General features: G+C 38.2%; 1 long non-coding RNA gene and 6 other non-coding genes across 7 annotated transcripts; 2 read left to right on the top strand and 5 right to left on the bottom strand.

Moving 5' to 3' along the window:
• Window positions 1-1,310: 1,310 nt before the first annotated feature.
• Window positions 1,311-1,383, bottom strand: trnaa-agc (transfer RNA alanine (anticodon AGC)). The gene has a single exon. It is a non-coding gene; the product is annotated as a tRNA-Ala (tRNA).
• Window positions 1,384-3,747: 2,364 nt separating this feature from the next.
• trnak-uuu (transfer RNA lysine (anticodon UUU)) lies at window positions 3,748-3,820 on the bottom strand. Its single transcript has one exon. It is a non-coding gene; the product is annotated as a tRNA-Lys (tRNA).
• A 33-nt stretch (window positions 3,821-3,853) lies between these two features.
• On the top strand, window positions 3,854-3,935 carry trnal-aag (transfer RNA leucine (anticodon AAG)). Its single transcript has one exon. It is a non-coding gene; the product is annotated as a tRNA-Leu (tRNA).
• A 3,029-nt stretch (window positions 3,936-6,964) lies between these two features.
• Window positions 6,965-7,047, top strand: trnal-cag (transfer RNA leucine (anticodon CAG)). Its single transcript has one exon. It is a non-coding gene; the product is annotated as a tRNA-Leu (tRNA).
• A 1,224-nt stretch (window positions 7,048-8,271) lies between these two features.
• On the bottom strand, window positions 8,272-8,344 carry trnar-acg (transfer RNA arginine (anticodon ACG)). The gene has a single exon. It is a non-coding gene; the product is annotated as a tRNA-Arg (tRNA).
• Window positions 8,345-19,158: 10,814 nt separating this feature from the next.
• On the bottom strand, window positions 19,159-20,785 carry LOC134321746 (uncharacterized). The gene is made up of 3 exons (XR_010013893.1): window positions 20,631-20,785; window positions 19,560-19,660; window positions 19,159-19,446 (listed from the first exon to the last, which is right to left on the bottom strand). It is a non-coding gene; the product is annotated as an uncharacterized LOC134321746 (long non-coding RNA).
• A 2,253-nt stretch (window positions 20,786-23,038) lies between these two features.
• trnak-uuu (transfer RNA lysine (anticodon UUU)) lies at window positions 23,039-23,111 on the bottom strand. Its single transcript has one exon. It is a non-coding gene; the product is annotated as a tRNA-Lys (tRNA).
• Window positions 23,112-26,541: the final 3,430 nt, after the last annotated feature.

The following is a 26,541-nucleotide window of genomic DNA, read 5'->3' as shown; positions in this document are numbered from 1 at the left end:
GTTGGTGTGTTAGTGTGTGTTGTGCTGGTATGAGTGGATCAGACACAGCAGCGCTGCTGGAGTTTTTAAATACCGTGTCCACTCACTGTCCACTCTATTAGACACTCCTACCTAGTTGGTCCACCTTGTAGAGACAGTCAGAGACGATCGTTCATCTATTGCTGCTGTTTGAGTTGGTCATCTTCTAGACCTTCATCAGTGGTCATAGGACACTTCCCACAGGGCGCTGTTGGCTGGATGTTTTTGGTTGGTGGACTATTCTCAGTCCAGCAGTGACAGTGAGGTGTTTAAAAACCTGCAGCGCTGCTATGTCTTATCCACTCATACCAGCACAACTCACACTAACACACCACCATCATGTCAGTGTTACTGCAGTGCTGAGAATGACCCACCACCCAAATAATAGCTGCTCTGTAGTGGTCCTGGGAGAGTCCTGACCATTGAAGAACAGCATAAAAGGGGGATAAAAAAAGCATGTAGAGAAACAGATGGATTACAGTCAGTAATTGTAGAACTACAAAGTGCTTCTATATGGTGGAGCTGATGAAATGGACAGTGAGTGTAGAAATAAGGAAGTGGTTTTAATGTTATGGCTGATCGGTGTATACTCACCATGTATGCGTGGCTTTCCTCCGGGTTTGAAAACGTGCCAGTAGGTGTAACTGCTGCTCTAAATTGCACCTGTATGTGTGAGTGAGTGGATAAATTAGTGTGTGATGTTTTGCGGTGGTTTGACGCGCCCTGTCCAGGGTGTATTTTTGTCTCGAGCCCAGTGTTCATGACACTGGACCCACGCTTGCCCTGTAATGCTGAATATCAATACAGGCAAATGAAGCGCATTTAAAAAAGCTTTAAAGCATTCTTGAAAAATGATCAGGCCAACCTTTTTAAAAAGTAGATCCCGATGACCTGTTGACTGAAATAGTAGATCCCAAGCCACAGAAGTGTGGGCACCAGTTTTCCATTGGCTACGTTTTAACAAGACGTACCAAGAATGGCCTGTAGATGGCGCACTGTAGTCGTTTTTAAAAGCAAGCTATGGCCAATTATGCCACCGAACTTAAATATGTACAATACTTTATAATGTATCAATTGTAACAGTATCAAATAATAAAACATTATAAAAAATTATAAGTTTATGCGTTTCTGTCAAAACAAAACAAAAAAGGTATGTAAACAAAACTGTTTGAGCGTAAATAGGGCGTTACTGACATTTTACTCGTACAGACTAGCCTTATGGTTAAAGCTGCAACGAATTTTACCGTAATTTCATCTTTTCAGATTGCAAAATGATCATAATGTTTGTGAACTGGAGAATGTGGGCATCGATCCCACTACCGCTCGCATGCTAAGCGAGCGCTCTACCATTTGAGCTAATTCCCCTTACACAAAACTTTCCTTTACCCTTTGTAAATTGTAATGTACTAACAGAGTGTTAATGCTGCATTATAAAGTGAGAGTGCAACATGTTTAAGCTCACGTACTCTTTTCTATATTATGCGTTGCTTTTCATTAAAATGTTATGTGCATTTATATGTGGCAAAATAAAAAAAAATCCATAAAAATCAAATTGAGTTAGCAAAGAACCTTAAATTATACTAAATGGTTCTTCAAGTAGAAACAGTTTTACCAAGAACACCTAAAAGAACCCTTAAGAAACACTTCTTAGTGCTACATACATCAGTTGTATTCCACACAGGTCAGCATGCGATGAAACTTTGCTCGAACAGACATCGTTTTACTTTCTAACTGTATTCATATTATGTCATCTAGTGGACAATTGAATAGCCTACAACCAGCACAAACAGGGTTTGAGTTCTTAATGAATAATTATTCATCTTAATAAATAATCCAGTCAGTTAAAAACCCAACAAGAAGGCTGTACCTAATACAATCAGACTAGAGAAAACACACCCTAACATGCTAGTGTTGTTACAGTGCTAAGAATGGTCCACCCAAAAACATTATTTGGTCAGTTGGAGTGCTCATATGGGGCTCCCTTTCTATTGATATATGATGTGATGTCAACGGTACCCAAGATTGATATATGGTTTACAGCCTAGTGACAAAGTGTACAGTGCAGCAGATGGGTTACAGTCAGTACATTTACAATACATAATAATGTAAAAAGATTAAGCAGCTTATGCAAATATTAGTCCATGTGGGGCGAGGTGGTATTGTTCATGCCTAAGCTAGTCAGGATGGCCGAGTGGTCTAAGGTGCTGTGTTCAGTTTGCAATCTCCCCTGGAGGTGTGGGTTCGAATCCCACTTCTGACAGCTCATGATTTAAACAAATCTACTTCTTTAGAGGACACAGCCATCAGGGAATACAGTTTTCATCAAAGGGTGAACATGGTCTGCAACAATGCTGAGGTAGGTGCTACGTGTCAAAGTAACATCCACATGGATGTCAGGACCCAGGCTTTTGATCACTGAAAATGTGAGAAACTGAATCATGTATTCATCCTGATCTTGTTCTGTTTATTGTTGCAGCTCTGCTGGAGGGTTATTTTTTTGGTGTTTGTGGTGGTGGTGGTGGGGTCTTTGTTCCCATTTTGGTTTATTTAGTATATGATGTACTTTACATCCATTTAAATATGTACTTAAATACTTAAATATCCATTTAAGTATGTTTATTCAGCGTCCATTTACATTGTTACAGCAGTATTTTACGACAAAAATGGAAATGTTCACATTATTTACATGGATGTAAAGTACATCATTTACTAAATAAACCAAAATGGGAACAAAGACCCCACCACCACCACCACCACAAACACCAAGAAAATAACCCTCCAGCAGAGCTGCAACAAGAACAGGACAATCAGGGTGAACAAGACTTATTTACTGTCTTGCCCAAAAACCAACTGGCATAAAGTACTCGACGAGTACAACACACTGAACAATAAAATATAGATGACATACTATAGGCCAGTGAGGTGGCTGCTGCTTCTGGGTGTGTAGTTTCTAAATGATCAAGTCAGCACAGGCACAAGCGCTACAAGTATTTATAATAAAGATCATTTTATGTTCAATATTGTGTATATACTGTATCCTTTCCCTCCGCCCAGAGATTCCCAGTAAAAAAATGACCCACCACAACCCCATCGAAGATAAAATGTTTGATGATAATTAAATTAAATAAAAGAATATGCTGCACCTGAGATTAATCTACTTTTGGTTTAAACTAGACTGTGCTGGTGTTATGTTGGGTTAGTCTGTAACTGAGCAACAGTGTATGCTACAATGACAACCATAACAATGGTTATCACTGCACACTAAGCTATTCAGTTTTTTGTGATTGTCATTTTAAGATAATACTGAATCAGTCATCAATAAGAGGTCAGTCAGGACACAGAAAGAACTCATCATTGAAGGGCCAAAATAGTGCAGGATTTACCTACTGTTTAGTGCAGTGCAGTAACAAAGAACTGAACAAAAAAAAGCATGTAATTTGACATAAAGTATGTGGGTATTAATATGTACAACTCACAACTGCATTATTAGGCTGCACATAATTATAGTTTCAAACGGTCCTCTTTTTACTACAGTGTGTTTGAAATGGCTGGGGGTACAATTAGTTGGTGTGGAGAACATGTTACACATTCAGTATGTGATTGTTTCAAGCTGACCAAGTACAAGCTATTTCAATTAGAAATATCTCACAAAGTACAAATTCTTTAACTTTATAAACAAACCATGTAGTACAGGACATTACCGCTTACCCAACGCAGTAAGAAGCAACTCACCCGAACAGGGACTTGAACCCTGGACCCTCAGATTAAAAGTCTGATGCTCTACCGACTGAGCTATCCGGGCTGAAAAGATCTGTGCTGTCTCACTTGAACCAGTGGTAGCGTGGCCGAGTGGTCTAAGGCGCTGGATTAAGGCTCCAGTCTCTTCGGGGGCGTGGGTTCAAATCCCACCGCTGCCAACTCATGCTTTTCAACGCCGGCTCCATGTTTACCCACCCAATGCAACGTATACTCAATCACAATCCCAAGTATGGCACACACGATTGGCCCTTTTCGACCCACAACCTTTCTTAACTTTTTTTTTTTATGTAACATGAAACAGTTCGACCGCACTGTGCACACAAACCTTAACTTGGTGTACCTTTGTATCGTTGCTGTTATCTCCAGCATCGCTCCGACTACATGCAACTATGATATAATAGGAAGCATAATAAAAAAAAAAACTTGTACTCACCCAATAACTGTGTTTATACCTAATATGGAACGCAGACACTGTGAAAACAGCATACGTTCTAAAGCCAATGAGCTTTTAAACAAGCTCAAACACACCGATGCACCACAGAGTCTTAAATTAAGCATACAGCACGATGGTTTAGCAGAAGAAATGTTGTAAGAAAGGAAGCCCTTAAATACTGACCGTCTTGTTGCTCTGCTTGCAAGCTTACTGTAACAAAAGAATGGTCGTGTATCTGATGGGTTAAGATTAGTCGCTACTCCAACAGTTCTTCGCTGTGGCTGGTTAAATGCTGGAAATTACCGCTTACCTAATGCAGTAAGAAGCAACTCACTCAAACAGGGACTTGAACCCTGGACCCTCAGATTAAAAGTCTGATGCTTTACCGACTGAGCTATCCAGGATTTGCAACCTGTTTTAATCCTCACAAGGATGTGACTTAAATTACAAACTTTAACATATGTTGTCCTGTAGAACTTCAATTATTATAAAATGTTTTTATTTCTGTTTCGGCTCTCTTGAAGGCGATTATATCAAGTTTTAGGTGAAGTATGTTGCTGCTTACACACACAAAAAAAACATCTCAGGAGGAGAATTTAGCAGGTAGATTACAAACAGATTCCTTTCTTTCACCTTTTTCCTTTTTTCCTGTATCAATTGCACGATTGTTTTCCAGTCCTTAAATGTTATGTGCATTTATATGTGGCAAGAGAAAAAAATCCATAAAAATCTAATTGAGTTAGCAAAGAACCTTGAATTATACTAAAGAGTTCTTCAAGTAGAAACAGTTCTAGCAAAAACACAAAAAACCCTTAAGACTTCTTAGTCTTAGTTTTTTATTATTTCAAATGCCATTAATAATTTATAATCACTGATTTGTGAGATATCAGCAGTAGTTGATCATGTTTAACTGGTTTAATATTGTTTAAGCGCTGATTATCGGCTGTTTTTCGTGAGTATGTTGGGCGGTTTTCCATGCATTTTGACGGGCTTTTAAATGCGCAATCTGGCAACCCTGGCTGAAGCGTTCATTCATATTTTGGAGCGATGTATGTTTGTATGCTAGAATATAAATAACATCTTTTACAAACTGCTGTCTATTTACATTGACATTTTCTCTTCTGTCTAAACATTTTTGGAATTGGGTTTGTAAAAGTAAGCGATACTGTGGATAATATATTTAATGAGCTGAACTAACTGAGAGAAGCGCTAACGGTGGTGGAAGAGTCTAAAAGGGTTTGGAACATAGTCGTATCATCATAGCAGTACAACACAGTTTTGTCCGTAGCATCCGAAAATATCCAGAAGCTAATATACAAAAAACGTTTATTTTAATAAACTTACCTTAAACTTGTTAATAAAGTATGACCATAAAATCTAAACAAACACAGTATCCGCTGCTGCAGTCTCTACACAAACTTTTCTGCACTGAAATCGCAAGAACACATTTTATGGATATTACGGTAATGCACTGAGAACTCGTCCTACAGTCATGCAGTGTGAGTTTACTCTAATCAGCCATAACATTAAAACCACCTCCTTGTTTCTACACTCACTGTCTATTTTATCAGCTCCACTTACCATATAGAAGCACTTTGTAGTTCTACAATTACTGACTCTAGACTGCTCACTCTGTTCTTCAATGGTCAGGACCCCCACAGGACCACCACAGAGCAGGTATTATTTAGATAGTGGATGATTCTCAGCACTGAGAATCAGGGCAGTGGTTCATTATTCCTGGTTCAATCGATTAAGACTCCCATGAAGTCACCCAAATGTCAAAGCATCCCCACACAATCACACTTCCACCACCTGGTGGTATGATGTTGTTATTGTTTCTTATTATTGAATACATTTATTCATTCACTGCCTGTTTTATCCTGGTAATGATCACTGTGAGTCTTTTTTTCAAAAAAACTTCAAAAAGTAAATAAAAAAGATAACAATAATATCATTTCAGTTATATCAATAGCAGCGATCAAACTAAGAAATAAAACTCTGGTGAATTTTAATATTGTAGCATTATAAGTTCATGTGTTTCTGTCAAAACAAAACAAAAAAGAGTAAATAGGGCGTTAATGACATTGTAACACTGACAGACTGGCCTAAAGATTAATGCTGCAACGAATTTCGCCTTAATTTTATCATTTCAGATTCCGAGTTGCTGCCAAATGATCATAATGTTTCTGCACTGGAGAATGTGGGCATCGATTCCACTACCTCTCGCATGCTAAGCGAGCGCTCTACAATTTGAGTTAATTCCCCTTACGAAGACCCCACCTTTACTAATGTACTAACAGAGCGTTGATGCTGCATTATAAAGTCAGGGTGCAAGTGTTTAAGCTCAGACTCAGCTTTATAGTCATTCTACTGTATTATATAATACAATATTAACTGTATTCATATTATTCAATCTTGTGGACGATTGAATAGCCTACAACAAGCACAAACCGGGATTGAGTTCGTAACAAATAATCCATTCAGTTAAAAAGCCAACAAGAAGGCTGTACCTACTACACTCATACCAGAGAAAACACACCCTAACATGCTAGTGCCGTTTCAGTGCTAAGAATGGTCCACCCAAAAAACATCATTTGGTCAGTTGAAGTGCTCATACGGGGCTCCCTTTCTATTGATATATGATTTACAGCCTAGTGACAAAGTGTACAGTGCAGCAAATAGGTTACAGATTAAGGAGTTAGTACAAATCTTAGTCCGTGTAGGGTGAGGATTGTATAAATCATATCCTGGCTAGTCAGGATGGCCCAGTGGTCTAAGGCGCTGCGTTCAGGTCGCAGTCTCCCCTGGAGACGTGGGTTCGAATCCCACTTCTGACAGCACATACTTGATACAAATTTATGTTATTAACCCTCTACCATACATAATAATGTGAAAAGATATAACGGTTTGTACAAATCTTAGTCTTATTTTTCTATTACAAAAACTATCCTTTACCCTTTGTAAATTTTAATGGATTAACAGAGCATTGATGCTGCATTAAGTAGGAGTGCAACGTGTTTAATCTCACGTACTCTTTTCTATATTATGTGGTGCTTTTATATCATCACAAACTCAGTTTATTTAAAACGTTCATCCCAGCTTTTAGGACAAACTGGAAAAAAAAATAACTGTCTTTGTACCACTGACAGACTGACTTAAGGGTTGATGCTGCTTTATGTAAGGGCCAAAATAGTGCAGTTCAAAAAGTCTCAGTCAGCCGACAGTGCCAACATGCAGCCATATTCGGGGATGAGATCTTTTATGAAGTCCATTCTCTTTGATTTTGTTGGATTTGTAGGATATTGTTCTGTTCTTGTTGCAGTGCTGCTGGAGGGTTTTCTTTTTAATGGTGGTGGTGGGGTGTTTGTGATTATATGTAACTGTAATATCTTATGTGCATTTGCATCTTTGTTCCCGATTTGAAGGTATAAAGCATGAGCTGTCAGAAGGGGAATTCGAACCCACGGCTCCAGGGGAGACTGCGAGCTGAACGACTGCTTGGCCATCCTGACTTGCTTGCACGTTACCAATGCCAATTTTCCTTAACACCCCCACATGGCCTAAGATTTGAACTGCAAGCTGCTTGAGCTACAGCAACGAACAAAAGACAGTGCCGTGACCCAGATTCGAACAGGGATTACTGCGGCCACAACGCAGAGTACTAACCACTATACGATCACGGCTTCCCAGCAGTCTACCACTGGTGGCTCACGTCGGCTGCCCCCTGATAGACTGCAGTCATAGTTTCAACAGAAAAAGCTGCAAGGAGAGAATAGAAACCTTCGAAGCACAGCATACAAAAAGACAGTGCCGTGACCCGGATTCGAAGCAGGGTTGCTTCAGCTACAACGCAGAGTACTAACCACTATACCATCACGGCTGCCCAGTGGTCAGCCACTGGTGGCTCATGTCGGCTGCTGCCTGATAGACTGCAGTCATAGCTCCAACAACATCAGCCACTTCTGTCCGCTCTGACAAGTCTTTTTCACTTTGACAAGACCTCCATTGTTGGCGCTCCATACACGAGAAATTAGAGAGACAAAAAAAAGGAATAAGGTAACCGAGCCAGCCAGGAGTCGAACCTAGAATCTTCTGATCCGTAGTCAGACGCGTTATCCATTGCGCCACTGGCCCCTGTTTGACTATGGTTCCTGAAGCTCCAGCCTCATTTCGGTCTCTTGCCCGATGAGAGAATAGAAACCTTCGAAGCACGGCATACAAAAAGACAGCACCATGACTTGGATTCGAACCGCGGTTGCTGCGGCCACAAGGCAGAGTACTAACCATTATACGATCACGGCTTCCCAGCAGTCTACCACTGGTGGCTCACGTCGGCTGTCCCCTGATAGACTACAGTCACAGTTCCAACAGAACAAGCTGCTTGAGCTACAGCAACAAGGCGCCGAGGAACTAATAGGCAAACAACGAGCACAACAGGGTTTGAGTTCTTAAAAAATAATAAATAATCTTAATAAATAATCTAGTCAGTTAAAAACCCAACAAGAAGGCTGTACCTAATACACTCATACCAGAGAAAACACACCCTAACATGCTAGTGCCGTTACAGTGCTAACAATGGTCCACCCAAAAACATTATTTGGTCAGTTGGAGTGCTCATATAGGGCTCCCTTTCTATTGATATATGGTTTACAGCCTAGTGACTAAGTGTACAGTGCAGCAAATGGGTTACAGTCAGTAAATTTACTATACATAATAATGTGAAAAGTTCGAACAAATCTTAGTCTGTGTGGGGCTGCACTCAGGTCACAGTCTCTCATTGAGGCATGGGTTTGAATCCCACTTCTGACTGCTAGTGCTTTATACACATTATGTCTTTAACCCTCTAACATACATAATAATGTGAAAAGATTCAGCAGTTTGTACAAATCTTTGGCCATGTGGGGGTGTCTTTCGTAACATGCATTCAGGTCAGGATGGCCGAGCAGTCTAAGTTTACAGTCTCACCTGGAAGCCTAGGTTCAAATCCCACTTCTGACAGCTCATTATTTATACAAATCTACTTCTTTAGAGAACACAGCCATCAGGGAATACAGTTTTCATCAAAGGGTGTACATGGTCTGCAACAATGCTGAGGTAGGTGGTATGTGTCAAAGTAACATCCACATGGATGCCAGGACCCAGGCTTTTGATCACTGAAAATGTGAGAAACTGAATCATGTATTCATCCTGATCTTGCTCTGTTTATTGTTGCAGCTCTGCTGGAGGGTTATTTTCTTGGTGTTTGTGGTGGTGGTGGTGGTGGTGGTGGTGGTGGTGGTGGTGGGGTCTTTGGTCCCATTTTCGTTTATTTAGTATATGATGTACTTTACATCCATTTAAATATGTACTTAAATACTTAAATATCCATTTAAGTATGTTTATTCAGTGTCCATTTACATTGTTACAGCAGTATTTTACGACAAAAATGGAAATGTTCACATTATTGAAATGGATGTAAAGTACATCATTTACTAAATAAACCAAAATGGGAACAAAGACCCCCCCACCACCACCACCACCACAAACACCAAGAAAATAACCCTCCAGCAGAGCTGCAACAAGAACAGAACAATCTCCTACAGGTCCAACAAAATCAAAGAAAAAATGCACTTCATAAAAGACCTGACATTGTTCGTCCTAAAGGCTAAGATCAACGTTTTCAATAAACTGAGTCTGTGATGGTTTAAAAACAACGCATACTATAGAAAACAGTACGTGAGCTTAAACACGTTGCACCCTCACTTTATAATGCAGCATCAACGCTCTGTCAGTACATTACAATTTACAAATCCTAAAGGAAGGTTCTGTGTAAGGGGAATTAGCTCGAATGGTAGAGCACTTGCTTAGCATGCGAGAGGTAGTGGGATCGATGCCCACCTTCTCCAATGCCGAAACATTATGATCACTTAAAGGCAACACATAATATGAAAGTCATTGCTCACTGAAACGCTGCATCAAACATTAGGTCAGTCTGTAAGTTCTACAGTGACAGTTATGCTCTATTTTCACTCAAATCGTTTGGTTTAAAGACCTTTTTTGACTTGTTTAAATTGACAAATGTAGTGCCATGTAGCGCTCCCCGACTTATTTTATTTGTTTAAGAAATCTCTTTCTTTGTGGTAATGTAAGGATTTAAAAGGGCCACTACTTATCAGTACTTAAGGTTATTTTATATTTAAACTATACTCTTATTTAAACCGAAAAAACTACTTCAATTACCCTATATATATGTGGTACTAACCTGGCACAAAAAACCTGCGACTAACACCATTTACAGTAGCTGTATTAACATTATCCCTGACTCACATACAAAACTTGTATACGTTAATAATACTTAAACAAATTAACTATTTACTCATTTACACAATCATTAATATGCATTTCAAACCCCGATATATTTTACAAAAATGTTATAATACAGATTCACTTAAATTACCATCAGTAATATTTAAAATTTACATTTACAGCATACGCTTTTATCCAAAGCGACTTACACAATGAGCAATTGAGGGTTAAGGGCCTTGCTCAGGTACCCAACAGTGGCAACTTGGTGGTGGTGGGGCTTGAAACGACAACCTTCTGTTTACTAGTCCAGTACCTTAACCACTGAGCTATCACTGGCCCTTAAAATGTTATCAATCCCTCCTAAGCCAGTGTTCTGTCGATTTATCCTACCCATCGATTTGTCCTACCGAGCATGCGCACATCAGTTTTTGACTCGATGCGGGGAACGCCTATAATTCTGTGCTACCTTTGCCTATTTTATTTCTTGTAGCGGTTAGTAACGTGTGGTTTCGTTTTAGTTCTTTAAAAAGTTTAAAGTTTAAGTGTATGTAATGCCGTTATTATGTGACTTTAAAAAAAAGCTATATAAAAATATGCAAAGTGCTCAAATTAGCTGTACTTCAGATTACTGTTGAATAACTGTTTATCTAATAACGCTGTGTGTTAATGTTTTATTTAACCATGGTACTTTGATAATATGTACAGTTAAGGTTGTGTAAAGTTTAAAGTTGAGTTTAAAGTTAATTACTGAGGGAATATGTTGACCATTTATTACGTGTTTTATGTACTTAGCTATTGGTATGTGTAAAACTATTTTGTTGCTGCTCCCTTGTCAGTTCAGTCCTAATTATTTGAGATTAAGATATCCCTCCAAAATGTTTTGTATTTATATTACAGATCTGTAATATATATATATATATATATATATATATATACTGTAAATACACACACACACACACATATATATACAGTGTATCACAAAAGTGAGTACACCCCTCACATTTCTGCAAATATTTCATTATATCTTTCCATGGGACAACACTATAGACATGAAACTTGGATATAACTTAGAGTAGTCAGTGTACAGCTTGTATAGCAGTGTAGATTTACTGTCTTCTGAAAATAACTCAACACACAGCCATTAATGTCTAAATAGCTGGCAACATAAGTGAGTACACCCCACAGTGAACATGTCCAAATTGTGCCCAAATGTGTCGTTGTCCCTCCCTGGTGTCATGTGTCAAGGTCCCAGGTGTAAATGGGGAGCAGGGCTGTTAAATTTGGTGTTTTGGGTACAATTCTCTCATACTGGCCACTGGATATTCAACATGGCACCTCATGGCAAAGAACTCTCTGAGGATGTGAGAAATAGAATTGTTGCTCTCCACAAAGATGGCCTGGGCTATAAGAAGATTGCTAACACCCTGAAACTGAGCTACAGCATGGTGGCCAAGGTCATACAGCGGTTTTCCAGGACAGGTTCCACTCGGAACAGGCTTCGCCAGGGTCGACCAAAGAAGTTGAGTCCACGTGTTCGGCGTCATATCCAGAGGTTGGCTTTAAAAAATAGACACATGAGTGCTGCCAGCATTGCTGCAGAGGTTGAAGACGTGGGAGGTCAGCCTGTCAGTGCTCAGACCATACGCCGCACACGGTCTGCATGGTCGTCATCCCAGAAGGAAGCTGACGCACAAGAAAGCCCGCAAACAGTTTGCTGAAGACAAGCAGTCCAAGAACATGGATTACTGGAATGCCCTGTGGTCTGACGAGACCAAGATAAACTTGTTTGGCTCAGATGGTGTCCAGCATGTGTGGCGGCGCCCTGGTGAGAAGTACCAAGACAACTGTATCTTGCCTACAGTCAAGCATGGTGGTGGTAGCATCATGGTCTTGGGCTGCATGAGTGTTGCTGGCACTGGGGAGCTGCAGTTCATTGAGGGAAACATGAATTCCAACATGTACTGTGACATTCTGAAACAGAGCATGATCCCCTCCCTTCGAAAACTGGGCCTCATGGCAGTTTTCCAACAGAATAACGACCCCAAACACAACCTCCAAGATGACAACTGCCTTGCTGAGGAAGCTGAAGGTAAAGGTGATGGACTAAACCCAATTGAGCACCTGTGGCGCATCCTCAAGTGGAAGGTGGAGGAGTTCAAGGTGTCTAACATCCACCAGCTCCGTGATGTCATCATGGAGGAGTGGAAGAGGATTCCAGTAGCAACCTGTGCAGCTCTGGTGAATTCCATGCCCAAGAGGGTTAAGGCAGTGCTGGATAATAATGGTGGTCACACAAAATATTGACACTTTGGGCACAATTTGGACATGTTCACTGTGGGGTGTACTCACTTATGTTGCCAGCTATTTAGACATTAATGGCTGTCTGTTGAGTTATTTTCAGAAGACAGTAAATCTACATTGCTATACAAGTTGTACACTGACTACTCTAAGTTATATCCAAGTTTCATGTCTATAGTGTTGTCCCATGGAAAGATATAATGAAATATTTGCAGAAATGTGAGGGGTGTACTCACTTTTGTGATACACTGTATATATATATATATATACTGTATATATATATATATATATATATTATATATTATATATAGATATACAGTATATATACAGTATATATATATTCAGATTATTCAGATACTCAGACAAATCGATGTATATATATATATATATATACAGTATATATATAGTGTATATAATATAGTGTGTATTATATATATATATACAGTACAGGCCAAAAGTTTGGACACACCAGCCAAAAGTTTGGACACACCTTCTCTTCAATGTTTTTTCTTGATTATTGTTATTTTCTACATTGTAGATTAATACTGAAGACATCCAAACTATGAAGAATTATGTAGTGAACCAAAAAGTGTTAAACAAACCAGAATATGTTTTATATTTTACCAACTCTACCTCTGCACAACCCAACTGATGGTCTCAAACACATTAAAAAAGCAACAAATTCCAAAAATTCACTCTAGACAAGGCACAAACATTCATTGAAAACCATTCCAGGTGGAAACCTAATAAAGCTGGTTGAGAAAATTTCAAAGAGTGTGCAAATCTGTCATTAAAGCAAAAGATGGCTACTTTGAAGAATCTAAAATATAAAACATATTCTGGTTTGTTTAACACTTTTTTGTTTACTACATAATTCCATATGTGTTCCTTCATAGTTTGGATGTCTTTAGTATTAATCTACAATGTAGAAAATTTAAAAAAAATTAAGAAAAACCACAGGAATGAGAAGGTGTGTCCAAACTTTTGGCCTGTACTGTATATATATATATATATATATATATATATATATATATATATATATATATATATATATATATATATATATATATATATTATACACACTATATTGCCAAAAGAACTCGCTAGCCTGCCTTCACATGCATATGAACTTAAGTTCATCCTGAAAAACTTACCATATAGAAGCACTTTGTAGTTTTACAATTACTGACTGTAGTCCATCTCTTTCTCTACATGCTTTGTTGGTCTCTTTCATGCTGTTTTTCAATGGTCAGGACCCCCACAGAGCAGGTATTATTTAGGTGGTGGATCATTCTGACACTGACATGGTGGTGGTGTGTTAGTGTGTGTCGTGCTGGTATGAGTGGATCAGACACAGCAGTGCTGCTGGAGTTTTAAGATACCGTGTCCACTCACTGTCCACTCTATTAGACACTCCTACCTAGTTGGTCCACCTTGTAGATGTAAAGTCAGAGATGATCTCTCATCTATTGCTGCTGTTTGAGTCGGGGATCTTCTAGACCTTCATCAGTGGTCACAGGATGCTGCCCACGGGGCGCTGTTGGCTGGATGTTTTTGGTTGTTGGACGATTCTCAGTCCAGCAGTGACAGTGAGGTGTTTAAAAACTCCAACAGCGCTGCTGTGTCCGATCCACTCATAGCAGCACAACACACACTAACACACCACCACCATGTCAGTGTCACTGCAGTGCTTAGAATGATCCACCACCTAAATAATACCTGCTCTGTGGTGGTCCAGAACAGGGTGAAAGCAGGTTAAAAAGTATGTAGAGAAACATATGGACTACAGTCAGTAATTGTAGAACTAAAAAGTGCTTCTACATGTATGGTAAGTTTTTCAGGATGAACTCAAGTTCATATGCATGTATAAATAAACAACAACAGAGGTGTTATTGTTATTGAACATTTTAAACTAGTTAGAATTTGCTAAACCAGTTTGTAACTTTTGCCAATGTCTCCATGAATTAATAGGAATTATGAAGCCAAGGCAACTTCATGACAGCAGGGCTGAGTGGTGATTTACGACAATGCAAAGGATTACTGATTACTGCATAAGTTGCTCCATGCTGCAAGACAGAGCTGACAAGAGCATGATTGAAATTGTAAATATTTAGAGCAGCTATATTATACAGATTTCATCTAATTTTACCTTTATTACTAAAAAGTCAACATTATTTGTACAGCATTGTTACCTGTTTTTCTCAGGTGCAGTGTGACAGTAGATGGGTACATTTTAATGTGCAGAATTTACACCCGAACTACATATGTAAAAAATGTAGACACTAATCCTCCAGAGACTCAGGATGTGTTGTTGTTATTGTTAATAAACTAGTTTAAAAATTACACAATTATTTGAGATGTATGGGCCACATAGTGGCTCAGTGGGTAGCATTGTTGATTCACAGCAAGAAGGTCCTGGGCTCGATTTACAGGTGTGTTCTTTCTTTGTGGAGTTTGCATGTTCTCCCATGTCTATGTGGGTTTTTTTTCCGGGTGCTCCGGTTTTCTCCCACAGTCCAAAGACATGCAAGTGAGGTGAATTGGAGACACAAAATTGTCTATGACTGTGTTTGATATTAAACTTGTGAATTGATAAATCTTGTGTAATGAGTAACTACCGTTCCTGTCATGAATGTAATCAACATGAAGTTAAAATCCTAATAAAAAAAAAATTGAGATATATGTCTGAGAGAAGAGTCAATGAATCAAGTGTGCTACCCATCGTTTTTTAATGATATATAGACCTATCGAGATGTGCTACCACTAATTATAATAATATATAGAGCTGTCGAGATGTGCTACCCATCGTTTTTTAATAATATATAGACCTATCGAGATGTGCTACCACTAATTATAATAATATATAAAGCTATCGAGATGTGCTACCTATAGTTTATAATAAGATATAGAGCTATCGAGATGTGCTACCTATAGTTTATAATAAGATATAGAGCTATCGAGATGTGCTACCTATAGTTTATAATAATATACAGAGCTATCGAGATGTGCTACCTATAGTTTATAATAATATATAGAGCTATCGAGATGTGCTACCACTAGTTATAATAATATATAGAGCTATCGAGATGTGCTACCGCTAGTTATAATGAGATACAGAGCTATCGAGATGTGCTACCACTAATTATAATAAGATATAGAGCTATCGAGATGTGCTACCTATAGTTTATAATAATATACAGAGCTATCGAGATGTGCTACCTATAGTTTATAATAATATACAGAGCTATCGAGATGTGCTACCTATAGTTTATAATAATATATAGAGCTATCGAGATGTGCTACCACTAGTTATAATAAGATACAGAGCTATCGAGATGTGCTACCACTAATTATAATAAGATATAGAGCTATCGAGATGTGCTACCTATAGTTTATAATAATATATAGAGCTATCGAGATGTGCTACCTATAGTTTATAATAATATACAGAGCTATCGAGATGTGCTACCTATAGTTTATAATAATATATAGAGCTATCGAGATGTGCTACCACTAGTTATAATAATATATAGAGCTATCGAGATGTGCTACCTATAGTTTATAATAATATATAGAGCTATCGAGATGTGCTACCTATAGTTTATAATAATATAGAGCTATCGAGATGTGCTACCACTAGTTATAATAAGATACAGAGCTATCGAGATGTGCTACCACTAATTATAATAAGATATAGAGCTATCGAGATGTGCTACCTATAGTTTATAATAATATACAGAGCTATCGAGATGTGCTACCTATAGTTTATAATAATATATAGAGCTATCGAGATGTGCTACCTATAGTTTATAATAATATACAGAGCTATCGAGATGTGCTACCACTAGTTATAATAATATATAGAGCTATCGAGATGTGCTACCTATAGTTTATAATAAGATACAGAGCTATCGAGATGTGCTACCACTAATTATAATAAGATATAGAGCTATCGAGATGTGCTACCTATAGTTTATAATAATATACAGAGCTATCGAGATGTGCTACCTATAGTTTATAATAATATACAGAGCTATCGAGATGTGCTACCTATAGTTTATAATAATATATAGAGCTATCGAGATGTGCTACCTATAGTTTATAATAATATACAGAGCTATCGAGATGTGCTACCACTAGTTATAATAATATATAGAGCTATCGAGATGTGCTACCTATAGTTTATAATAAGATACAGAGCTATCGAGATGTGCTACCACTAGTTATAATAATATATAGAGCTATCGAGATGTGCTACCACTAGTTATAATAATATATAGAGCTATCGAGATGTGCTACCTATAGTTTATAATAAGATATAGAGCTATCGAGATGTGCTACCTATAGTTTATAATAATATAGAGCTATCGAGATGTGCTACCTATAGTTTATAATAATATATAGAGCTATCGAGATGTGCTACCACTAGTTATAATAATATATAGAGCTATCGAGATGTGCTACCACTAGTTATAATAATATATAGAGCTATCGAGATGTGCTACCTATAGTTTATAATAAGATATAGAGCTATCGAGATGTGCTACCACTAGTTATAATAATATATAGAGCTATCGAGATGTGCTACCTATAGTTTATAATAATATATAGAGCTATCGAGATGTGCTACCACTAGTTATAATAATATATAGAGCTATCGAGATGTGCTACCTATAGTTTATAATAAGATATAGACCTATCAAAATGTGCTACCACTAGTTATAATAAGATACAGACCTATCAAAATGTGCTACCTTTAGTTTATAATAATATATAGACCTAATTTTAATAAGAATATATCGATAAAACTTAAATATTTACTACAAGAATACATTTCGATAAGGTAGGAGAAATCGACAGATAGATCTATAAATCTGCGCTACTGTAGGAAGTTTCGATAGGGTAGGACAAATCGACAGAAAACAGGTGTTACGGAGAATTCAGTTCCCCCTGTTTCCCCTTTAACGCGCATGTGCAAAAATCATGACGTTTTTTTCAGTCGCTTCGTTGAGCGTCGGTTTATTTGGAATATGCATTTATAGCGGTATGTTCTTTTCACATTTCATGTTGTATGTTAGGTAGTTTGTGATTAAATACATACTTTAAAGTATTGAATGAACTACTGTCAGAGGTTTTATTGCTCCACCGCAAGTCAGAGGTTTTCACACTGCTGTCTTCAGCCTTGCTGTCAAACAACTAGAATTAACGTGTCAGATTTATTTGTAAATATATCCTAATACAGGACATGCTCTTATTCACACACTAGTTTAAGGTTATTCATCTCAGCTGCACTACCATTTACTTTCAAGAATAGTTTCATTCATGGTGATCTCTCGTTCATTTAAACTTCACAAACTGCATCCATGTGATTTAAAATTAACAAACAGTATGTAGAACAAGTTTAACCTATAGATCAGTCCATTACACTAACAACACAGGGGGGAACACATTTACCTGGAGACCTGGGGAATATGGTTCCCCACATGTATATTACTGTGTGTGTATTCATATAACACCACAGTGATGCTGGTGATGTATTTACCTGTTGTTATTATGTAGAACAAGTTTAACCTATAGATCAGTCCATTACACTAAAACACAGGGGGGAACACATTTACCTGGAGACCTGGAAAAAATGGTTCCCCACATGTATATCACTGTGTGTGTAATTATAAAACACTACAGTGATGCTGGTGATGTATTTACCTGTTGTTATTATGTAGATCAAGTTTAACCTATAGATCAGTCCATTACACTAAAACACAGGGGGGAACACATTTACCTGGAGACCTGGAAAAAATGGTTCCCCACATGTATATTACTGTGTGTGTAATTATAAAACACTACAGTGATGCTGGTGATGTATTTACCTGTTGTTATTATGTAGATCAAGTTTAACCTATAGATCAGTCCATTACACTAAAACACAGGGGGGAACACATTTACCTGGAGACCTGGAAAAAATGGTTCACCACATGTATATTACTGTGTGTGTAATTATAAAACACTACAGTGATGCTGGTGATGTATTTAACTGTTGTTATTATGTAGAACAAGTTTAACCTATAGACCAGTCCATTACACTAAAACACAGGGGGGAACACATTTATCTGGAGACCTGGGGAATATGGTTCCCCACATGTATATTACTGTGTGTGTAATTATAAAACACTACAGTGATGCTGGTGATGTATTTAACTGTTGCTATTATGTAGAACAAGTTTAACCTATAGACCAGTCCATTACACTAAAACACAGGGGGGAACACATTTACCTGGAGACCTGGGGAATATGGTTCCCCACATGTATATTACTGTGTGATGATTCTTTTCTTTTTTTTAGTGCACACTACAGGCACACACACATTTTAAGAACAAAATATCTGTATTAGAAATTAGTGTTAAACTAAATTATGCATATATTACAATTATGCAAATATATAATAAAGAAATCCACCTCAATGCAAATTAAAACTTAAATACATATTTATAGCTTAATAGAAATATATATATTTTTAAACGAAATAAAATAAAATCTGGGATGGTGCCCTGGGATTGACTAGCATCACATCCATAGTGCACTCCTGCCGTACGTCCAGTTTCCCCAGGAACAGTTATGGATCCTCCACGGCCATGACCAGGATAAAGCAGTTACTAAACAGAAATGAATGATTAATTTACTATCTACTTTTTAAATAAACTAAAAGAGCAACATAAAATAAAATACAGCAACAAGCAAATTTTTTAGAAATAACGTCCCAGTTAACCTTGGTCTAATCTTCAGTACATGCCGGACAATGAAGGTCTTCCTCTACTGGTGGGTTGCCAACACATGACTGGTGGTACCATCTGTCACATCCATCACAGGCTATAATAGATAGATCACTTTATTAATCCCAGAGGGAAAGTCAAGGACATATATAATAGCATGGTGCAGTGAAAAAGCCAATAAAATTAAGGCATTATTTCTTTGGTACCACCAGTCAAACTTGTTCTACATAATAACAACAGGTAAATACATCACCAGCATCACTGTAGTGTTTTATAATTACACACACACAGTGATATACATGTGGGGAACCATTTTTTCCAGGTCTCCAGGTAAATGTGTTCCCCCCTGTGTTTTAGTGTAATGGACTGATCTATAGGTTAAACTTGTTCTACATAATAACAACAGGTAAATACATCACCAGCATCACTGTAGTGTTTTATAATTACACACACAGTGATATACATGTGGGGAACCATTTTTTCCAGGTCTCCAGGTAAATGTGTTCCCCCTGTGTTTTAGTGTAATGGACTGATCTATAGGTTAAACTTGTTCTACATAATAACAACAGGTAAATACATCACCAGCATCACTGTGGTGTTATATGAATACACACACAGTAATATACATGTGGGGAACCATATTCCCCAGGTCTCCAGGTAAATGTGTTCCCCCCTGTGTTGTTAGTGTAATGGACTGATCTATAGGTTAAACTTGTTCTACATACTGTTTGTTAATTTTAAATCACATGGATGCAGTTTGTGAAGTTTAAATGAACGAGAGATCACCATGAATGAAACTATTCTTGAAAGTAAATGGTAGTGCAGCTGAGATGAATAACCTTAAACTAGTGTGTGAATAAGAGCATGTCCTGTATTAGGATATATTTACAAATAAATCTGACACGTTAATTCTAGTTGTTTGACAGCAAGGCTGAAGACAGCAGTGTGAAAACCTCTGACTTGCGGTGGAGCAATAAAACCTCTGACAGTAGTTCATTCAATACTTTAAAGTATGTATTTAATCACAAACTACCTAACATACAACATGAAATGTGAAAAGAACATACCGCTATAAATACATATTCCAAATAAACCGACGCTCAACGAAGCGACTGAAAAAAACGTCATGATTTTTGCACATGCGCGTTAAAGGGGAAACAGGGGGAACTGAATTCTCCGTAACACCGGCAGTTAGGTAAATAACTAACTAAAAAAAAGGGTACCCAAAATTACCGTTGCAGGCCTGATCCAACCTAATAGTCCCAATCAGCACAGATCACGAAGTATATTTGGTCGGTTGTGGTGGAGCTGTCCACGTTCTTTGTTTACATGGCTGGAACAGAAAAAATCCACCAGTCTTTTTCCCTTTGATCTTGGATGAAACAATCAGAGTTTATCCGATGCTTTTAATCCACTGTAATCATCACAGTTGCTGAGGAAGCGTACTGCCTTCAATGTCCATGCGCGAAAACTCAAGAGACGAAGTTCACGGCTGATGCAGCATAAACAATGTAACTAATCGACTGCAAGATGTTAATATAAGACTCACTGTCCGTTTGTCTTTACGCATCAAGAGAGATAAATCCTAAACGGGTGTTTAACCCACTTACATGACACTTGTTTCACATCACGCTATTTTCTCCACTTTTTTCTTCTTTTTCCACCCACTTTCTCCCGCTCTTTTCCCGACCTGTGACAGTTCATGCTGATTGGCTTAAAAATAAATCAAGGGAGGGCTATACATACACTTTACTTTAAACAGCATAAAACAACCAGAACATTATTTACAGAACAAATAAAAACAACTTATTTACTAGTTATAAATTAACATAAACAAAATATTAGTAATCCCCAAATTTTAATTGGGTTACACAAACACACAATAACTTATAATTCTCCAATTTTGAAATGTATCGGAGTTTTATCTGAAATGACTTTTTCGTTAAAGTAGAGGTACGTGACTTTTTAATGGTTTTTCATCTGGTGAACTGTTTTGTAAAAGATGAACAGCTGAAACTCATGACATCCCCTTTAAAATGCAGCATCAACCCTTAAGTCAGTCTATCAGTGGTACAAAGACAGTTTTGATTGGGTTTAGATCGTCCTAAAGGCTGCGATAAACGGAGTCTGTGATGGTTTAAAAGCAAGGCATAATACAGAAAAGAGTAAGTGAGCTTAAACACGTTGCACCCTCACTTTATAATGCAGCATCAACGCTCTGATAGTACATTACAATTTACAAAAGGCTAAAGGGGGTTCATCGTAAGGGGAATTAGCTCGAATGGTAGAGCACTCGCTTAGCATGCGAGCGGTAGCTGGATCGATGCTCGCATTCTCCGAGTTTGCTGGCCAATTAAGAACAGGGATACCATGGTCCTTAAACCAGGTACTGTGTGCAGGTGCCAAGTCCTGTTGGAAAATGAAATCTGCATTTCCATAAAGCTGGTCAGCAGCAGGAAGCATGAAGTGCTCTAAAACTTCCTGGTAGACGGCTGCATTGACCTTGGACCTCAGAAAACACAGTGGACCAACACCAGCAGATGACATGGCACTCCAAACCATCACTGACTGTGGAAACTTTACACTGGACCTCAAGCAATGTGGATTCTGTGCCTCTCCTCTCTTCCTCCAGACTCTGGGACCTTGATTTCCAAAGGTAATGCAAAATTTACTTTCATCAGAGAACATAACTTTGGACCACTCAGCAGTCCTTTTTGTCTTTAGCCCAGGCGAGACGCTTCTGACGCTGTCTCTTGTTCAAGAGTGGCTTGACACAAGGAATGCGACAGCTGAAACCCATGTCTTGCATACATCTGTGTGTGGTGGTTCTTGAAGCACTGACTCCAGCTGCAGTCCACTCTTTGTGAATCTCCCCCACATTTTTGAATGGGTTTTGTTTCACAATCCTCTCCAGGGTGCGGTTATCCCTATTGCTTGTACACTTTTTTCTACCACATCTTTTCCTTCCCTTTGCCTCTCTATTAATGTGCTTGGACACAGAGCTCTGTGAACAGCCAGCCTCTTTAGCAATGACCTTTTGTGTTTTGCACAAGGAGTGCAAGGTGTCAATGGTCGTCTTTTGGACAACTGTCAAGTCAGCAGTCTTCCCCATGATTGTGTAACCTACAGAACTAGACTGAGAGACCATTTAAAGGCCTTTGCATGTGTTTTGAGTTAATTAGCTGATTAGAGTGTGGCACCAGGTGTCTTCAATATTGTACCTTGTCACAATATTCTAATTTTCTGAGATACTGAATTTGGGGTTTTCATTAGTTGTCAGTTATAATCATCAACATTAAAAGAAATAAACATTTGAAATATATCAGTCTGTGTGTAATGAATGAATATAATATACAAGTTTCACTTTTTGAATGGAATTACTGAAATAAATCAACTTTTTCATGTTATTCTAATTTTATGACCAGCACCAGTAGTACGGGACATTACTGCTTACCCAACACAGTAAGAAATAACTCGCCCGAACAGGGACTTGAACCCTGGACCCTCAGATTAAAAGTCTGATGCTCTACCGACTGAGCTATCCGGGCTGTAAATATCTGGGCTGTAAATATCCAGGCTGTCTCTCCTGAAGGTGATTATATAAAGTTTTAGGTGAAGGTTGTTGCTGTTTACACACAAAGAAAAACATCTCTGGAGGAGAATTTTGCAGGTAGATTACAAACAGATTCCTTTCTTTCACCTTCTTCTTTTTTTCCTGTATCAACTGCACGATTGTTTTACAGTCATTAAAATGTTATGTGCATTTATATGTGGCAAGAGAAAAAAAATCCATAAAAATCAAATTGAGTTAGCAAAGAACCTTAAATTATTTTCAAGAGTTCTTCAAGTATAAACAGTTCTACCAAGAACACAAAAAGAACCCTTTCAAAAAACATTATTTGGTCAGTTGGAGATCTCATATGATTCGATTGATATATGGTTTACAGCCTAGTGACAAAGTGTACAGTGCAGCAAATGGGTTACAGTCAGTAAATTTACCATACATAATAATGTGAAAAGATTAAGCAGTTTGTACAATCAGTTCGCCTGTGTGGGGCGAGGGTGATGGCGATGGTACCCAAGCTAGTCAGGATGAGGTCGCTAAAATGCTGAGTTCAGGTCACAGTGTCCCATGGAGGCATGGGTTAGAATCCCACTTCTGACTGCTAGTGCTTCATACTAATTTATGTCTTTAACCCTCTAACATACATAATAATGTGAAAAGATTCAGCACTTTGTACAAATCTTTGACCATGTGGGGGTGTTGTTGGTAATTGGCATTAGGACCTTGCAAGCGTGTCAGGATGGCCGAGCGGTCTAAGGCGCTGCGTTTAGGTCGCAGTTTCCCCTGGAGGCGTGGGCTGGAATCCCACTTCTGACACCTCAAGCTTTATACAAATTTACATCTTTAGAGTCAACAGCCATCAGGGAATACAGTTTTCATCAAAGGGTGTATATGGTCTGCAACAATGCTGAGGTAGGTGGTACGTGTCAAAGTAACATCCACATGGATGCCAGGACCCAGGCTTTTGATCTCTAAAAATGTGACAAATTTTCACTGATTAGTCAATATGGCCCACAAGATATCAGCAGAGATCCAGTAAAATATCAGTAATTACATGAAAAAGAAAAGTTAAGCTTAAAATAATATCACAACATTCAAAATGGGAACAAAGACACAAATGTACATAAGGTAGTAAAGTTACATATAATCACAACCCCCTTCCCCTAACCACCACCACCACAAGTCCAACAAAATCAAAGAGAAAATGCACTTCATAAAAGACCTCACATTGTTCATTCTAAATGCTAAGATCAATGTTTAAGTAAAGTGAGTCTATGATCGTTTAAAAGCAACGCATAATATAAACAAGACTACGTGAGTTTAAACACGTTGCACCCTCACTTTATATTACCGCTTACCTAATGCAGAAACAACTCGCCCGAACAGGGACTTGAACCCTGGACCCTCAGATTAAAAGTCTGATGCTCTACAAGAATGTGACATAAATTACAAACTTTAACATACGTTGTTCTGTAAAACTTCAATTAATATCAAAAGGATTTTTGCCAAAAGTATTTACTCATCTGCCTTCACACGCATGTGAACTTGAGTGATTTCCATTATTAATCCAAAGGGTTTAATATGATGTCGGCCCACCCTTTGCAGCTATAACAGCTATAACTCTTCTGAGAAGGCGTTCCACAAAAACCAGGTTTGAGTTCTTAGGAAATAATCCAGTAAGTTAAAAACCCAACAAGAAGGCTGCACCTAATACACTCATACCAGAGAAAACACACCCTAACACGCTAGTGCCGTTACAATGCTAAGAATGGTCCACCCAAAAAACATAATTTGGTCAGTTGGAGATCTCATATGGGGCTCCCTTTCGATTGATATATGGTTTACAGCGTAGTGACAAAGTGTACAGTGCAGCAGATGGGTTAGAGTCAGTAAATTTATCATACATAATAATGTGAAAAGATTCAGGAGTTCGTACAAATATTAGTTTGTGTGGGGCGGGAGTGGCATCAACAGTGTCCAAGTTAGACAGAATGGTTTAGCAGTCTAAGGCCCAGATCCGGCCCGCCGCGTCATTTGATCCGGCCCGCGAGAGCTTAAACGACTTTGTGATGGTTCGAGTCGTTACAGAGACGCGCTTATAATTTAATTCGCTCCTGCGCCTTTAAGAGACAACGCAACATCGTAGTCATGGCAACTAACTTTACCCTTGCTAAGAAGCCATGTGACTTTTACGGCAAAAGAACGCGGGGTAGCGTAGTCAGTAATGTAAACAATAATAAATAAATACAAATAATTATATTGCAATATAATACCCAAGCATCGTCTGTAAGTAGTGGCGTTTATATTCTCAGTTGTTAGTAAATGTTTAGTGAGTATATCACAGCGCTTTAGTTACAAATTTACCGTAATTAAATACTGTTGTTACGTTACTATAGCAATTAGTATCTTTACACAAAATGCTAACTCGTTATTTTACGTTTGGTTAAATCTCATATTGTACCAGATGTAAGTAACACTTGACTACAGCTGTGTGCTTTTACTGTATTAAGTTCTTTATTGTTTTTATTGTTTGTATTTTTACTTCATTTTGATGCACACAGCTGGGGAGCAAATAAACCGACTGTATTCTGAAGGGAGCTGTCTGTCTGTCTGTCTGTCTAGCTGAGAAAGGGGGATAAACTATTAGTGAGGGCAGAATGATTGTCTTAAAAATACACTGTAAAATCCTAAACAAACTGCATCTTTCAAAATGCAGGCTGATTTTGTGACCTACAAAGTGACACATCCCACCAGTAGATGATGTTACACATACTTACACATGATCCTAAAATGTACAAAAAGATAATTAAGCAAATTAAGCATAAGGAGGAAATGTAATGAAAGTGAAAACAAGTTTGTGCTTCAGGAAGAGAAACCGGTGCGTCTCTTGTGTTATGAGGCTGTGTCTGTGGTAGAGTAGAACAATATAAATGCAGAATTCAGCCTCCAAGAAAAACAGCAATGTGACTGCAATCACAGCAGGATACGTTACAATCGGCCCTTTCAGGGTCACCATAATGCTGATGTGGCCCTCGGTGAAAATGAGTTTGACACCCCTGCTGTATGCAGTCTTCCCTGGAGGGATGGGTTCAAATCCCACTTCTGACAGCTCATGCTTTATACAAATTTACATCTTTAACCCTCTACCATACATAATAATGTGAAAAGAATGATACAACAGTTTGTACAAATCTTAGTCCTAGTTAGTCTTAGTTTTTAATTACAAAAAACATCTTTTACCCTTTGTAAATTTTAATGTATTAACAGAGCGCTGATGCTGCATTGAATCATGAAACACCGGACGTGATGGTAAACTTGTCCATTGTGCGAGTAAATGGTATGCACATGAGGTTTGCCTTGGTGTTGAGAGTGGCGTGAGAGCTGTATCTCAGATGTGGAAAGATGTACATTTC

Source organism: Trichomycterus rosablanca, chromosome 10 (assembly GCF_030014385.1).
Source record: "Trichomycterus rosablanca isolate fTriRos1 chromosome 10, fTriRos1.hap1, whole genome shotgun sequence".
Lineage (NCBI taxonomy): Eukaryota > Metazoa > Chordata > Actinopteri > Siluriformes > Trichomycteridae > Trichomycterus > Trichomycterus rosablanca.
Note: the sequence above shows the minus strand (reverse complement) of the source record. Positions and strands in the feature narration are given on the sequence as shown.